This window comes from Pinus tabuliformis, chromosome 2_1, assembly GCF_031772625.1.
Source record: "Pinus tabuliformis cultivar Carrire ecotype Pingquan chromosome 2_1, CPIR1, whole genome shotgun sequence".
NCBI lineage: Eukaryota > Viridiplantae > Streptophyta > Pinopsida > Pinales > Pinaceae > Pinus > Pinus tabuliformis.
In genome coordinates, this window is record NC_142299.1 from 140,377,914 (window position 1) to 140,394,346 (window position 16,433).

Sequence of the window (16,433 nt, forward strand, 5' to 3'; positions counted from 1 at the left end):
GTAAATGGTAAAAATATATTTACTTCTCGCATTTTTATTCATTTTTTCATGAAAATATCAAGTTTTGTAAATATTTTGACCTATTTTGCTTCAAGGACTCGATAATACATTTCACCTTATGTTGTCATGTATGGGCTTGACCTAGGTTTAGAGGTGATTTATCCAAACAAATCCCAGTACTACTAGCCCTTTCGACAACAGTCCGTGGAGCCCGGACTGAGGTCTCACCTGAAGTAGTATGGGAGGGTGCTAGAACTAGGTTTCCGCACCCTGGGGATGTCTGATGAGCTTCAAGCAGTCCGTAGGTTGACCCTGCATGCACGTCACTACGTGCATCTATTAGTCCCTCGCAACCTGTGATGTTGCCTTCATGCAACCCTACTCAAGGCGCGATTTGTATTATACCCAAGTTCCTTACTATTTAACCTGTTGTTATTCGATTGCTTAACTTTTTTGTGTAAGACTTGTTATCACTCAGGTTGTCCTTAAGCTCTGGAAAAGGATACGGCCGAGGTAACCACAGACCAACTTTGGACTGCAGGTTCTAGCCAACCTGCAATCAGAGAGGGCTCTCTCTTTTAGATTTAGCTTTGTTGAAAAGGATTTTAGGATAGGTCTCGAGTTCAAAGGGTTTTTGTTTTGTTTTTGGTGGGAAAATTGATTTTTTCAGACAGAGAGGCAAGGCATAGTCTGGAAGTTTCAAACCATTGGGCGTGGAGTTGAGGAGGAGAACTGCTGGTGCATTTCTTCGATCACAAGAGAGGGAAAGTGGAGTAGGATAGCGGAGCATGAAACAACATTTCAGGTTAAAATGATGGGAAAAATGCTAAGTGATGAGAGGCAGTTAAGAATCTCTCAATCAGCTTAACGGAGGAGGTAACAGAACGCTACCTAGGGGTAGTAAAGAATCCCTATATAATTGGAAAACACAGGTGAATTGGGGTAAACATGAGCCAGGAGGAATTCATATTCATAACCAATTCAATCAGAGGAAAACATAAAGAAATAGCAGAAATTGAGCATAGAGAGTATTTAAACTAATTCTAGGCTATTCTTTCTTTCTGTTATTTAGATAGTGGTAAAAAATAAACAGAGGTGAGATGCCCTTATTGCTTCAGGCTGCAGCACAAGAATTCCATCTTCATATCTCCAAAAACATTCATTTACATCAGATAGTTTTCTCTCCAAGCTTTCAGAAATCTTTGATTATAGAAAAAACTCAGGTATACAGCGCGAGTCTCTGGTGAAAATTATCAATCAACCAACCCTTGAAACAATGTAGAGGGTGGTATATATAGGGAAAAACTATCTACAGAGTTCCTTTATTACATCTTGACCTAATCAGGTCATAAAGAAAAATGACTACTTAACCTAATCCTATCCAGAAATAAATGCAAAAATATCTCGGGCTGCGCTCAGGGCCGCCATATCAAAACTGAATAAATGATGCTGTCCTTGGTGGCTTGCTGCAGTGTTTTCTGAAATAAATGTGTATGGGTTTCTGCATCTCTACTGTCTGTCTGCATTTAAAGCTTTAACTGTGATTTGAGGGCAAGGATGGGCTTATGCCTCTTGATTTGACTTTCTGGGGGGGCTCATCAATGTTCAGGTGCTTCGAGCCCCTAAAAATCTTCGGCTGATATTCTTTGGCTTCTCTTCTTCCTCTGATACTCTTTGGCAATAAACAGATGCTTTACTGACATGCTGCGTGTTAAATCATCATTTAATGGCCGCTGTTCAGCCTCTGTTTTCTTCAAAACTGTTTTCTGGTCCTCCCGGCAAGCTTCGCAAAGAAAAATGGGTCATTCGGCGCCTTTCGGGCCTGCTGGGGGCCGCAGAATGATAAGATTCCCTAAAGATTCCCCATACAGGCCCAAAAATCTAGCGATGAGCGATTTGATCAAAAACTCCTTCAGAATCTGATTCCGGGGCTCCGAAGTGCGATTTTCTGCCCTTCGCGCCAAAAAAGTGCGGATGACGTCAGCATGACGTGACGTTGTACAGCGGGTGACGTCAGCGATGATGTCAGCATGATGATGTGGCGGGATGACTTCAGCATGACGTCATCATGTACGAATGGTGACGTGGCATGACACGTGGCAAGGGGCCACGCAGGCTGATGACTCGACATGTGACTGGGCAGAGGGGGTGACGTAAGCGGTGACTGTGCAGGGGGGTGACGTAAGCGTTGACTGTGCAGGGGGTGACGTAAGCGGTGACTATGTAGGGGGGTGACGTAAGCGGTGACGTCACCGGGCAGGAGGCGATAAGTGGTTTTTTGGTGCACCACCTTTGGGGGGTGAGTGGTTTTGTCAGAGGCGGCTCCGCCACATCCCAGGAGCTGACGCGTGGCGGGAGGTACGGCGGTGATACCGCCCATCTCTCGGACGCTAACGCTCGGGCGTTTTGGAGATGGGACGGCCCGCCCACCGTCGATCTGCGGGGTGGATGATCCGACGGCTAGCGGCCAAGATAATAAGGCGGGGGGATATGGGCGGAGAATATACTGAGGATATTCCATTTTTAATATGCGCGCAGGTGGGTCTAAACAATGGTTTATGCGGGTTACGGGGGTTATATGAGTTTAATATGTGCGGGTCAATGTATTTGTGCACAAAACTTTGGTTTAGGGGCGGAAAAGGGGGTTTTTGAGGGTTTAGGGCTAGGGGAGAGGTTATTAGTCTGGCCAGGTGTCGGATTAATCCCTCTTAAGACACGGATGGGCTAAAAACAGCCCCGGATGGACCGTTTTTTCCTGGACTCATAAAAATATGGCTATATTGCCAGGGAGGGGATATTCACATAGGGGAATTTTATATACAAAGTTTTAGTAGGGGAAGGGGGAAGAATGATAGGGAATTATATAATACTGTTAGTAGTTAATATGATGGTGATCAGCAAGTGCTAAGGTCAGGGACCTTAGGTTATTTTGGGGAAAAGACCTTGAAAAGAAATAAAAATCCTTGATTGAAGCAGATCTTCACCAAGGCAACTGATATGGATGATGATGAATCTAAGAGGAATCAAGCAGATCTTGACCTCTTTGGGAAGTTAGTAAGGGACTTGGGGAAGTAGAAGAAGGGGGGAGTTAGTTATGTCCACCTTTGAGCTCCTTTGCATGAACACTGCCTGCACTGTGATCTGTAAAAATATAACACTTTGTACCACAAAATTGATCATAAATTATCATTCTGCAACCACACAGATACCTACCCAGCCTACTCTCCTAACATTTTTTCTTCATTTTGGTTTGGGTGCACTTAGACTTGCAAACCCAGATTTACAATTTTTTCTTTTGAATTTCTCCTATCTAAATCTACACTTATTTCTGCCAGGGCCCAGATTAAGCAGTTGGGTCCCTTTGATTCTCTACCTATCTACAGATCTGCCAAGATTAAACTGTTTGGACAGATATCATTCTCTATATTCTAAAACAGGAAATTGAAACCTAGGGAGACCAATATTAAACTGTTTGGACCTCCCTTAAATGAAAACTCTTCAAAACTGGAACAACTCATCAAAAATTGGAATCAGCAGTGGCATTTGGACTAGTACACTTCATGGCTTTCTCCTTTGGTCTCTTTTGGAAATATGGAACACTGCAGCTTGCAAAGTATAAAATATTTGGCATGTGAAAATGTCAATCATGAAAAATGATATCCTGTTGCAACAGGAGGCTAACAGTGGCTCCACTTGGGGATGGCTTTTCCTTGTGAAAAGCCAAGAACAACAGGTCAGACTGCCTTGATTTTCTATTTGTTGTTGTAGACTGGGAATACTTCTTTGTTCTGGCTTTTAAAAATATAAACTTGGAATTATAAACAACCTCTTCGTCAACTGAATTACTGTGAACTGTACAGCATCGCCTGCTTTCCTCTGTGTGCTTGATAATTATGTACAACATTGTTTGAGCATTATGTCTCTGAAAATCATGGGTCAAAACTGATGTATCTCCTCTGACTCTGGTTCTGAACAGTTACTGACCAATTTCTTCTTCCTTGTCAACACTCTTTTGGCTAAAGCTTACAATCTGCAACAGCTTGCCTTTACCATGATACATTGTGATGTGTCTGTGCTATTCTTCGCTGTTGTGCTGAAATTAGTGCAGAGACAGGGCTTTTAAAACTGGAATACTTGCATCGGCTGGATCTTCACAGATTTACTGCTGCTTCTCAAACAATCGGCTTGCTTATAAAAAAATGAAAACAAAGTGCTGATATGTACAAATAAGACTGTACAAAGATATATACAAAGTTGCATTGTGTCCCTTAAAAGGGATCATGGTAATGCTTCAGCATACGGCCATTGACAGGGCCTTCTTCAGCAGAACAATCCTCTATAGATCTGAGAAAATAAGTGTTATTTCCCTGAACAGCAGAAATAACCAATGGACCTCTCCATAGAAAATCAAACTTGGCATGTTTGCCCTTGTCTTCCCTTCTTGAGTCCCATCTTAGAACTTTGTCACCAACATTGAAATCTTCAACCTTAGCTCTCTTATCAAACATCTTCTTGAGCTTTTCTTGCACAATCTGAGCTCTATCATAAACTTGTTCTCTGGTTTGCTGCAGATGGATGGTCTGATTGATTCTTCTTTGAATGTCATTCGGTTCAGCCTGAATCTCTTGTAACAGCTTGATAGTAGGAATGCCCAGGGATGAAGGAAATCTGGCCTCCATGCCATATACTAGCTCATAAGGGCTCATCCCAATGGATCTTTTGCTTGACAGTCTGTCTGCCCATAGGGCATTTACCAGCTTTTTGTGCCAGTTCTTCTTGTTTTCTTCCAACACTTTCTTTATGATGTTGATGAGGCTTTTGTTAGATGACTTGGCCAAGCCATTGCCTTGAGGGTAATAGGCTGTGGAGTGGCCCAAGGTAAAATGAAATCTGTGGCAAAAATTGATCATCTTTTTGGACTTAAAGGCAACGGCATTGTCAGTGATGATTTTCTCAGGGCAGCCAAATCTGGAAAGGATATTGCACTCAAGGAATTGGATAATGATGGTGTCATTGGCTTGTCTACAGGGAATGGCTTCAACCCACTTAGTAAAATAGTCGGTGGCTGTTAGGATCCATTTATGCTGGCCTGAGGAAGAGGGATGGATTTCTCCAATGAAGTCAAGACCCCATTGTTGAAAAGGTTTTTCTGTGGAGATGGGTTTAAGGGGCAGGGGCAATAACTTTCTCTTGCCCTCAAAAATTTGGCATTTGTGACATGGTATGGCAAACTTCTTTACATCTGCAAAAAGAGAGGGCCAATAAAAACCAGCCTTTAGAATTTTATCAGTAGTGGACTTCCAGTATAGATGTCCTCCACAGTCACCTGCATGGAATTCTTTCATGACATTATTAGTTTCATTCTTGGTTAAACAATTAAGCAATATACCTTCATGATTTCTCCAAAATAATGCACCATCTATAACACAAAACTTTAAAGCCTTCATTTTCAAAAATATTTTCTTGGTTCTGGACAATCCTAGGGGAGCACACAGGTTTAACAATACAAAGCATATATCAGCGTACCATGGGGATTGTAAAAAGATTTCACTGATCTGTGGAGTCGCCAGCTCCAGTTCATTGTCCAGCTGGTTAATATCTAAGGCTTGAAAGTTTGTTTCAGACATCAGTTTAGCTAAACCTTGTCCCTTTATCATCTTGGTTGGTTTTATCTCTATGTCATATTCAAGGATGTTTGCAATCCATTTGCCTCTTTTGCCTTCTAATCCCTCTTGGGTTAATATGTCTTTTACAGCAGCATGTGGGACATAGGAAATCACATGTGAATATAATATGTACACTCTAAAATCCTTGATGGACTTAACCAGTGTGTAGGCCTGCTTTTCCATTATTGGGTACTTCAAAGGGGCGTCTCTTAATTCTCGGCTGAAAAAAGCAATTGGTTTTTCAGCTCCCTATTCATCCTTTTGCAAAAGGACAGCGGCTATGGTGTGATCAGATGCAAATGAAAATATGATAAAATCTTTATCAAACTATGGGCTAGTTAGGACCGAGGTTTGTGTTAAGGATGATTTGATACTCTCAAATGCTTGCTTGGTTTCAAGAGACCATTTTACCTTGGCATCCTTCTTTAACATGTTGCTCAACATTCTTATCAGCTCAGCTAGATTTGGAATAAATCTTCTCAAGAAGTTGATTTTCCCAAGGAATGCTTGTAGTTCTTTAATGTTTCTTGGAAATGGGATTTGGAGGATGGCTTGTATTCTTTCAGGATCAATTCTGATCCCATCCTTTGATATGATGTGGCCAAGTAATTTGCCTTCTTCAAGGCCAAACAGAGACTTCTTGGGGTTCAAGGAAATGTCGTATTTCCTACATGTCATGAAAATTTTCCTGAGATGCTTGAGGTGTTCTTCATCAGATTTGGAAAATGGGGTTAAGTCATCAAGGTAGACAACTAGGAGGTCATGTATTTCTTTGGCAAAAGCAATATCCATTGTTCGTTGAAAGGTAGCACCAGCGTTTTTAAGACCAAATGGCATCTTTACATACTTGAATGTTCCCCAGGGTGTAGTAAAGGTAGTTTTGCCTTGGTCGTCTGGGTGAACAAGTATTTGGTTGAAACCTGAAAAACCATCTAGCAAAGAGATTCTAGATGATCCCACTACTCTTTGCAAGATGTGGTCCATTTTGGGCAAAGGGTAATGGTCTTTTAGGGAGACTTGATTTAAATTTTTGAGGTCTACACAAAGTCTGATTTCACCTGTCTTTTTTCTTGTAGGAACAAGATTGGACACCCATTCAGAAAATCTGATTGGTGCTATGATGCCTGCTTCAAACATCCTCTTTACTTCCTTCTCAATCGGGGGAAGAAGCATAGGGTTAATTCTTCTAAGTTTCTGCTTGAAGGGTTTCTGGTTTGGTTTTAAAGGAATGGTGTGTTGGATCACCGAGGTGTCATAGGATTTCAGATCCTCATAACTCCAACCAAATACATCTTGGAACTCTTTGAATAAGTCAATGTACTTGGGCTTTTGATCAGGTGGTAAGTTTTTGGACAGTTTGATCATTTTTGGCCTTTCTACTGTCCCAATATTATGTTCCTCTATGTCAGTGTTTATGGGCTGCAATTTTGGCTTTCTGGACACGTCATTAGCATCAAACATATCGTCTAATGGGGTTAGGCCAGCAGGCAGAAAGTTATCCTCTAAGTCATTGATGTCTTCCTCTGTTTTGGCTATATCTTCCAAGTGTATTTGTTTCAGCTGTTCTATGCTTTCTTTGTCAAAAATAGTTGGTTTCAGGGTCTGCTTGACTATTACATTCGTTACATCTTGCTGAGTTTCATTTGTTTGGTGTTCTGTATCTGTCATAGCATCCATGTCGATGTTGATACTTGAAAACTCATACTCAAGGGTGAGGAAATTATTAATCTGGGCATCATTTTCGAATACTTGCCAGTCTTTAACGTTATTTGGGACTGCGGGCCTATGTTTTATTTCAGCTGTAAAGTGATGGTTTGGGTCAAAAGGAAGCTTGCATGTACTAGCAAAAGTAGCTAGGTTGTGTGCATGAATGTTGCGATTTCTTGGAATCTTGTCAAGCTTAAATTCAGTGAATGCCTGGAGTATATTAGTAGCAGCGGTCCTATAGGCTCTCATTCTGTTGTCGTTGGTTACAAAATTGCCTTTCATCTGTTGTATGATTAAATCAGAGTCTCCCAAAATAGACACTTTTGCAGCTCCTAGAGTTTTGAGGAGTTTAAGGCCTAAAAGCAGAGCCTCATACTCTGCCATGTTATTTGTGCATTTGAAATTCAGTCTGTAGGCATGTCCTTCTACATGGTTGTTATATGTGTTGTGAATCCAGACACCTGCCCCTGCTCCTAACTTGTTGACAGAGCCATCAAACTCTAAAAACCATGTGATTTCTCGCTTATGGTCAGTATCAAGAGAATGAGTTGTCTTAGGATTGGGCAGATTTAAGATTTCTATTTGGGAAAGTTCTTTTGGTATGCTGGTTGCATCAATTGCTGTGACAGTTTCATGGGTATTTGCAACCGAGTCTTCGTTGATGTGTGCTTGTTTCTCTAGAGCGAAGGGCTCATTATCAATTGAAACATTTGTATCATCATTAAACAAAATAAAAGAATCCATATCAGAGTGGATTGAATAAATGGGAAAATTTTGAGGCTTGCTCTCACTACTTACCACATATTTCATGAGTGTTTCTCTATATAGTCTCTTTGGTTTCCCAAAGACTGAAATAGTGGCATAGGAGAGGTCTAATTGAAGGGATCCTTGGAGTTTTTCTCCCCATGATCTTGACAGGAGCATACTGTACTTTGGTGGAATGTCAGCGACCACTACATCCATGAGGATGGTCTTGTTTGGGTATTGAACTAAGGAGACACACAAGTCTTTAATGAGGCCTAAACATTTCACTTGACTTGAGTCAAATGAGTATAAATCTTTGTAAGGTCTTGTAACATCAAGATTCAGTTTTTCCATAACTGCTTTGGGCATAAGATTGTGCGATGCCCCTGAGTCAAACATAACATTGTGCAAAACTTTGTCATGTATATGAAAACTGACATAAAAGGGTGGGACAGGTCCATGTGTTGATTTTCTGTTAACTTCTGGGCCAAATAGCAGCTCTGGGGTGTTCTAAAACATTTACATCATCTTTGACCTCTGGCATTTGAAGTGATCTTTGAATTTGCTGCCTATATACATCGTGTTTAGCAAGTTCTGAGAGGGGAATAGATATTTTTAACTTAGCTATTTATGTCTCTAAGTTAAATGGCTTTTCCAGTGGAGTCTTGGTGTTGATAATAGCAGTTTTTTTCTGTTTCATTTGAATTGTCTACATTTTGCTCTTGTTTATCACTGCTATGGGAAGTTTTTTCTTGCGGTTTTTCAACTTCAGGAAAGTTTTTTGGAACCCTTTTCGAGCTTTCTTTCGAGGAAGAAGGTGGCAAAGGCTGATCTTTGGAAGGCTGTATCTCTGTTATGTCTTCTACAGTGACTTGATGCGGGTTTAGAATAGGTATATCAGCTGGTTCTGTTATGACAGCCTTGCCTTTAGTCTTGCTGGGTTGTTTGCCTTCCTTTGTTTTACTAGGTTCGGAAATGTCAATGGTCCTAGTTCTCAGCTTATATTGTTTGTGTACTTCATACACAGCGGTATCATAACCTTGTTTAAAATCAAAAGACTCGCCAGACCTAGTCTGAAACTGATTGTAATCAGGTTCATTTTGGTCTTCTTGGGACAGGACAGTTTGGTGCTCACCCTTTAGATCCATTAAGTTCATGTGAGTGTCCTCTATGGGTTCACTAGATGTAGATCCTTCAACATAATTATCTTGGAAAGGGGGTCTTATATCATGGTCTTGGTTAGGCCTACCAGCATTTGTGTTCTGTGTTTTTCTAAAATTTGGGTTCCTTATGGTATTAGATTGTTGTCCTTCCCATGATGCTTTTCTCTCAACATTTTCTACTCTTTCTCCCAGCCTTTGCAGGCCATTTATGATAGCATCAAGATTTTGATCAAAAGCTGAGGGTTCTTCCTTAAAGGTGGTTCTTCTTTCCATTCTAGCTCTGTTTCTTTTGGCAATTAAATTGGCTTCTACGCTGACAGCAACATTTTGCATGTTGGCAAGGGTTTGAGGAGCTCTTTCTTTTAACTAGTATGCCATATCCGGGTCGAATCCATCGGGAAATTTGTACAAGGCCAAATCAGGTGGAGGCCTTAAGTTCTGTGGTATTGCGTTATATACATTATTGAATCTTGCACAGTACTCCAAAACAGTCTCTTGAGGACCTCTTTTGATCGTATCATATTCAGCTAGTATGTGCAAGGGGTCTTTCTTTTTCTCCCATCTGTTGGTAAAGGATTGGTAAAGCTCATCTGGGGTGGTTATGGAATTTGCAGCAAGTGATCTGAACCAAGTTCGTACATCACCTGTCAAACTGTGAACAAAAATTCTCATTCTTACACTATCATCGTCTATCTCATAGTTTTCAAAATAGTCTTGCATCTTTTTGGTGTGCTGAAGGGCTGTGAAAGGATCGGTGGAATCAAAATATGTGATTTTAGATTGGTACTCTTGAGGTAAAGCCCCAGCATTAGCAGGTAATTGCAGGGGTGCATATCTATTAGCCATATTGGCAGGTATAAGTGGAACAACTGGGATAAGTGGAACAACTAGAGTAACGGGGATCACAGGAGTAACTGGAACGCTGGAAACAACAGTAGTGCTAGTATGTGCAGTGAATGAAGGTGTGGAAGGAGTACTATGGGATGTAGATGATGAACTAAGGGAAATAGGGGTTGAACAGAACAAAACCTTGACAGGAGTTGGAATACTGCTAGGGTAAGTTGTTTCAGGGCTCAAATCAGCAAAATCTTCCTGTCTTTCTTGCTTCCTAGTGATTTTCGAGATTATGTTAGGGTTTTCAAAAACAGCTGGAGGGTTAGGATCTAGATCAGACCTTGTATATCGTGGATTTTTCTTGGGAGCCAGCTTCAGAATTGTTTTTTGGGTAATTTTCCGGGGAATGTTTTGTAATCAACGAGGGACTAATTAAAATTTGAGACAACTTGTTTGTAACTTAAAACTAACATGAAGATTGACTGAAGCAGCATTTATTTACTCCTGTTAATGCAAAGCAAAAAATAGTCTCAAAGGCTTCCTGGCTGACATTCAGGCTTCATCTGTAGTTTTAAGAGATAAACAACAGTTGGAAAGTTTGATTTATGGTCTCAGCAGAGCTTTCTTACCTTCTTCATGAAACTATCTGAGGAAATCCCCAGTGGAGTCGCCATTATGTTATCACTCAGGTTGTCCTTAAGCTCTGGAAAAGGATACGGCCAAGGTAACCACAGACCAACTTTGGACTGTAGGTTCTAGCCAACCTGCAATCAGAGAGGGCTCTCTCTTTTAGATTTAGCTTTGTTGAAAAGGATTTTAGGCCAGGTCTCCAGTTCAGAGGGTTTTTATTTTCTTTTTGGTGGGAAAATTGATTTTTTCAGACAGAGAGGCAAGGCATAGTCTGGAAGTTTCAAACCATTGGGCATGGAGTCAAGGAGGAGAACTGCTGGTGCATTTCTTCGATCACAAGAGAGGGAAAGTGGAGAAGGATAGCTGAGCATGAAACAACATTTCAGGTTAAAATGATGGGAAAAATGCTAAGTGATGAGAGGCAGTTAAGAATCTCTCAATCAACTTAACAGAGGAGGTAACAGAGCACTACCTAAGGGCAGTAAAGAATCCTTATATAATTGGAAAACACAGGTGAATTGGGGTAAACATGAGCCAGGATAAATTCATATTCATAACCAATTCAATCAGAGGAAAACATAAAGAAATGGCAGAAATTGAGCATAGAGAGTATTTAAACTAATTCTAGGCTATTCTTTCTTTCTGCTATTTAGATAGTGGTAAACAATAAACAGAGGTGAGATGCACTTATTGCTTTAGGCTGCAGCACAAGAATTCCATCTTCATATCTCCAAAAACATTCATTTACATTAGACAGTTTGCTCTCCAAGCTTTCAGCAATCTTTGATTATAGAAAAAACTCAGGTATACAGCGCGAGTCTCTGGTGAAAATTCTCAATCAACCAACCCTTGAAACAATGTAGAGGGTGGTATATATAGGGCAAAACTATCTACAGAGTTCCTTTATTACATCTTGACCTAATCAATTCATAAAGAAAAATGACTACTTAACCTAATCCTATCCAGAAATAAATGCAAAAATATCTCGGGCTGCGCTCAGGGCCGCCATATCAAAACTGAATAAATGATGCTGTCCTTGGTGGCTTTTTGCAGTGTTTTCTGAAATAAATGTGTATGGGTTTCCGCATCTCTGTTGTCTGTCTGCATTTAAAGCTTTAACTGTGATTTGAGGGCAAGGATGGGCTTATGCCTCTTGATTTGACTTTCTGGGGGGGCTCATCAATGTTCAGGTGCTTCGAGCCCCTAAAAATCTTCGGCTGATATTTTTTGGCTTCTCTTCTTCCTCTGATACTCTTTGGCAATAAACAGATGCTTTACTGATGTGCTGCGTGTTAAATCATCATTTAATGGCAGCTGTTCGGCCTCTGTTTTCTTCAAAATTGTTTTCTGGTCCTCCCGGCAAGCTTCGCGAAGAAAAATGGGTCATTCGGCGCCTTTTAGTCCTGCTGGGGGCTGCAGAATGAAAATATTCCCTAAAGATTCCCCATTCAGGCCCAAAAAATCTAGCGATGAGCGAGGCACAAATCGCTCATCAAAAACTGCCTCAGAATCTGATTCCGGGGCTTCGAAGTGCGATTTCTTTCCCTTCGCGCCAAAAAAGTGTGGATGATGTCAGCGTGACGTGACGTTGTATGGCGGGTGACGTCAGCGATGACATCAGTATGATGACGTGGTGGGATGATGTCAGCATGACATCATCATGTACGGACGGTGACGTGGCATGACACATGGCAAGGGGCCACGCAGGTAGATGACTCGACATGTGACTGGGCAGAGTGGGTGACGTAAGCGGTGACTGTGCAGGGGGTGACGTAAGCGGTGACTGTTCAGGGGGGTGACATAAGCGATGACGTCACCGGGCAGGAGGCGGTAAGTGGTTTTGTGGCGCACCATCTTTGGGGGGGGAGTGGTTTTGTCAGAGGGGGATCCGCCACAGCCCAGGAGCTGACGCGTGGCGGGAGGTATGGCAGTGATACCGCCATCTCCCGGATGCTAACGCTCTGGCGTTTTGGAGATGGGACGACCTGCCCACCGTCGATCTGTGGGGCGGATGATCCGACGGATGGCGGCCAAGATAATAAGGCGGGGGGATATGGGCGGAGAATATACTGAGGATATTCCATTTTTAATATGTGCGTAGGTGGGTCTAAACAATGGTTTATGCGGGTTACGGGGGTTATATGGGTTTAATATGTGTGGGTCAATGTATTTGTGCACAAAACTTTGGTTTAGGGGCGGAAAAGGGGGTTTTTGAGGGTTTAGGGCTAGGGGAGAGGTTATTAATCTGGCCAGGTGTCGGATTAATCCCTCTTAAGACACGGATGGGCTAAAAACAGCCCCGGATGGACCGTTTTTTCCTGGACTCATAAAAATATGGCTATATTGCCAGGGAGGGGATATTCACATAGGGGAATTTTATATACAAAGTTTTAGTAGGGGAAGGGGGAAGACTAATAGGGAATTATATAATACTGTTAGTAGTTAATATGATGGTGATCAGCAAGCGCTAAGGTTAGGGACCTTAGGCTATTTTGGGGAAAAGACCTTGAAAATAAATAAAAATCCTTGAGTGAAGCAGATCTTCACCAAGGCAACTGATATGGATGATGATGAATCTAAGAGGAATCAAACAGATCTTGACCTCTTGGGGAAGTTAGTAAGGGACTTGGGGAATTAGAAGAAGGGGGGAGTTAGTTATGTCCACCTTTGAGCTCCTTTGCATGAACACTGCCTGCACTGTGATCTGTAAAAATATAACACTTTGTACCACAAAATTGATCATAAATTATCATTCTGCAACCACACAGCTACCTACCCAGCCTACTCTCCTAAAAAAATTTCTTCTTTTTGGTTTGGGTGCACTTAGACTTGCAAACCCAGATTTACAATTTTTTCTTTTGAATTTTTCCTATCTAAATCTACACTTATTTCTGCCAGGGCCCAGATTAAGCAGTTGGGTCCCTTTGATTCTCTACCTATCTACAGATCTGCCAAGATTAAACTGTTTGGACAGATATCATTCTCTATATTCTAAAACAGGAAATTGAAACCTAGGGAGACCAAGATTAAACTGTTTGGACCTCCCTTAAATGAAAACTCTTCAAAACTGGAACAACTCATAAAAAATTGGAATCAGCAGTGGCATTTGGACTAGTACACTTCATGTCTTTCTCCTTTGGTCTCTTTTGGAAATATGGAACACTGCAGCTTGCAAAGTATGACATATTTGGCATGTGAAAATGTCAATCATGAAAAATGATACCCTGTTGCAACAAGAGGCTAACAAGACTAGTGATAATTAACAGTATATCCAGCAATCATATAAGTGCGCATGATAAACAAAACTTTATAAATGTATAGGATGCAATACACAAGTAGATGCACAGAATTTGGAATCAACTTCTCTTTATTATTCTTTGTTCAAGGTTACAGACTCGACACTGTCCTACGCACTCAGCTGCTGGGGTCCATGCACTAAGCTGCAGACTCTACTAGGCCTCTGCACACTCAACTACAAAGCCTCTTCCTACTACTATGATCCAATACACTTAGACTCTTACTCTATGCTCAAACCATCCGTATTCCTTAGCTATCTTTACAACTTAGAGCCTCACTCTATTTATACAATTGCATGGTCCATAGACCATGGGCAGGCTGACATGACATTATATTACATTACAAAACTTAGGGCAGAAAACCCTATGACTCAACCTATACTCCACGCTCTACACCCACAATTCGCAGAGTCTTATAATACACTTGACCAAAACTTGGGATTTGAGCCCAAAAGCATGCTGTGGGGGAGATTCCATGCCCAACAGGCCCCCAACACAAACATTGTGACTCGCCCTTGAGTCACTCTATTAGTGGGGTGATCTTGGTGCAGAGTCCCTCCAACTGGTTCCGAACAGCTTGAATGTCGACAACACACTGAGTTGCTGCCTACTGTACCTATTTCATTCTTTATTCTAAATAATATGTGTCTGAATTGTGTCCTTACCTTGGTACTGGCATCTGCTACGTGTGTTTATAGTCCTGCACCCTGGTTTGGCTCCTCGGGTCATGAAGACTTTGCTTTGGCTGGTTAGTCAAATAACCAGCCCATGTAGGGCTTCAAGGGACTTCCGTTTACTTTGCATGGGAAGGGTTCTCCATTTAGTTTGACTAGCTAAACCATGCCTCTGTTTGTGACCTCCTTAACCATGTATGGTCCTAGCTAGTGCATTCTAAATTTTCCCTGAAATTTTTCAAACTTACTGTCATACAGCAACACTAAGTCATTTGCCTTGAAGGTTTGCAACTTGATTTGGTAGTCATGTCGGGCCTTTTCATGCTACTTTTGTACCTGCTAATGAAATCTAGCCAGAAGCCGTTCTTCCTCGAGTTCTTCTAATTGCACGAGCCTTTCTTCCAGGGCTTCGCAGTTCATCATGCCTATGAGTGCTGCTATTCGCAGACTAGGTATGATGTATTCCATCAACATGACAACTTTTGTGCCATAGACTAACTGGAAAGGTGTTTGGCCCGTCAATTTCTTACATGTTTTCCTATATGCCAATAATACAACAGGTACGCACAGGTCCCAGTCGTTTCGCTGCACATTACATACTTTGGTCAGCACAGTCTCCATTATTTTGTTGAATTCCTCTACTATCCCATTACCTTGTGGATGGTACAGATGATACACTTGGAACTCTTCTATGAGCACACTAATGGTTTCATTCAGGAAAAGTGTTCTTCGATCACTCATTAAGATTTTCGGATAGCTAAATTGTGTCAAAACATTTTCGAACAAAAATTTCATAGCTGTAGCGGACGTGCAGTCCTTGACTGGCTGCGCTTCCACCCATCGTGTTAGTAATTTCATCACAATGATGATGTAGCACGCGTCCATCTTTCCCTGAGGTTTAGTCAATCCCATAAAGTTGATTGCCCATTTTTCAAATGGCTGCAGTGTCATTTGTGGATTTAATGGCATCTCGTCCCTTCGTTGTGGTTTTCAAGTCCTTTGACATATGTTGCAAGCCTTACAGTACACTTTCAAATTTTGGTGTAAGGTTGGCCACCATAACCCTATGTGAAGAATCTTTTGTGTGGTCGTGCATCTTGCATAGTGTCCTCCTGTAGTGCCCCCATGTGCTTCCACAAGGATCTGACCTTGTTCAAATTTAGGTATGTATCTTCACAATATCTCATCATTGCCCATTTTGTAGAGATGCCCCGCGATGACAGAAAAGTCCACTGCATGCACCACCAATTCCTTCTTCTGTTGGACTGAGTATTCCTTTGGTGTAGTCCCTATTGTTAGAAAATGGATTATGTCTTCGAAGTGTCCGTCCGTGACGTGCACTGTGAAGAGCTATGCATTAGGTAGTCCCTCCTCCAAATTCATTGGTTCCTCCCCCATCTCAATTCGTGACAAGTGATCTGGTTCTACGTTTAGGCATCTTGACTTGACTATGACCTCAAAATCATATTCTTGAAACAGTAAGAACCATATGCATATGCGCCCCCCCAACACAGGCTTATTCACCAGGTATTTCAACATGGAATGGTTGGTATACATCTTGAAATATCCTCTGAGTAAATAGTGTCGGTATTTCTGGAGTGCGTACACCATTGCCAACCCCTTGTGCTTGGTGGTGGAACAGTTCTTTTATGCTTTGGCCAATCTCTGGCTTGCAAACATGATCGGGTGATCCACGCCCTCTTGTGTGAGTACAACTCC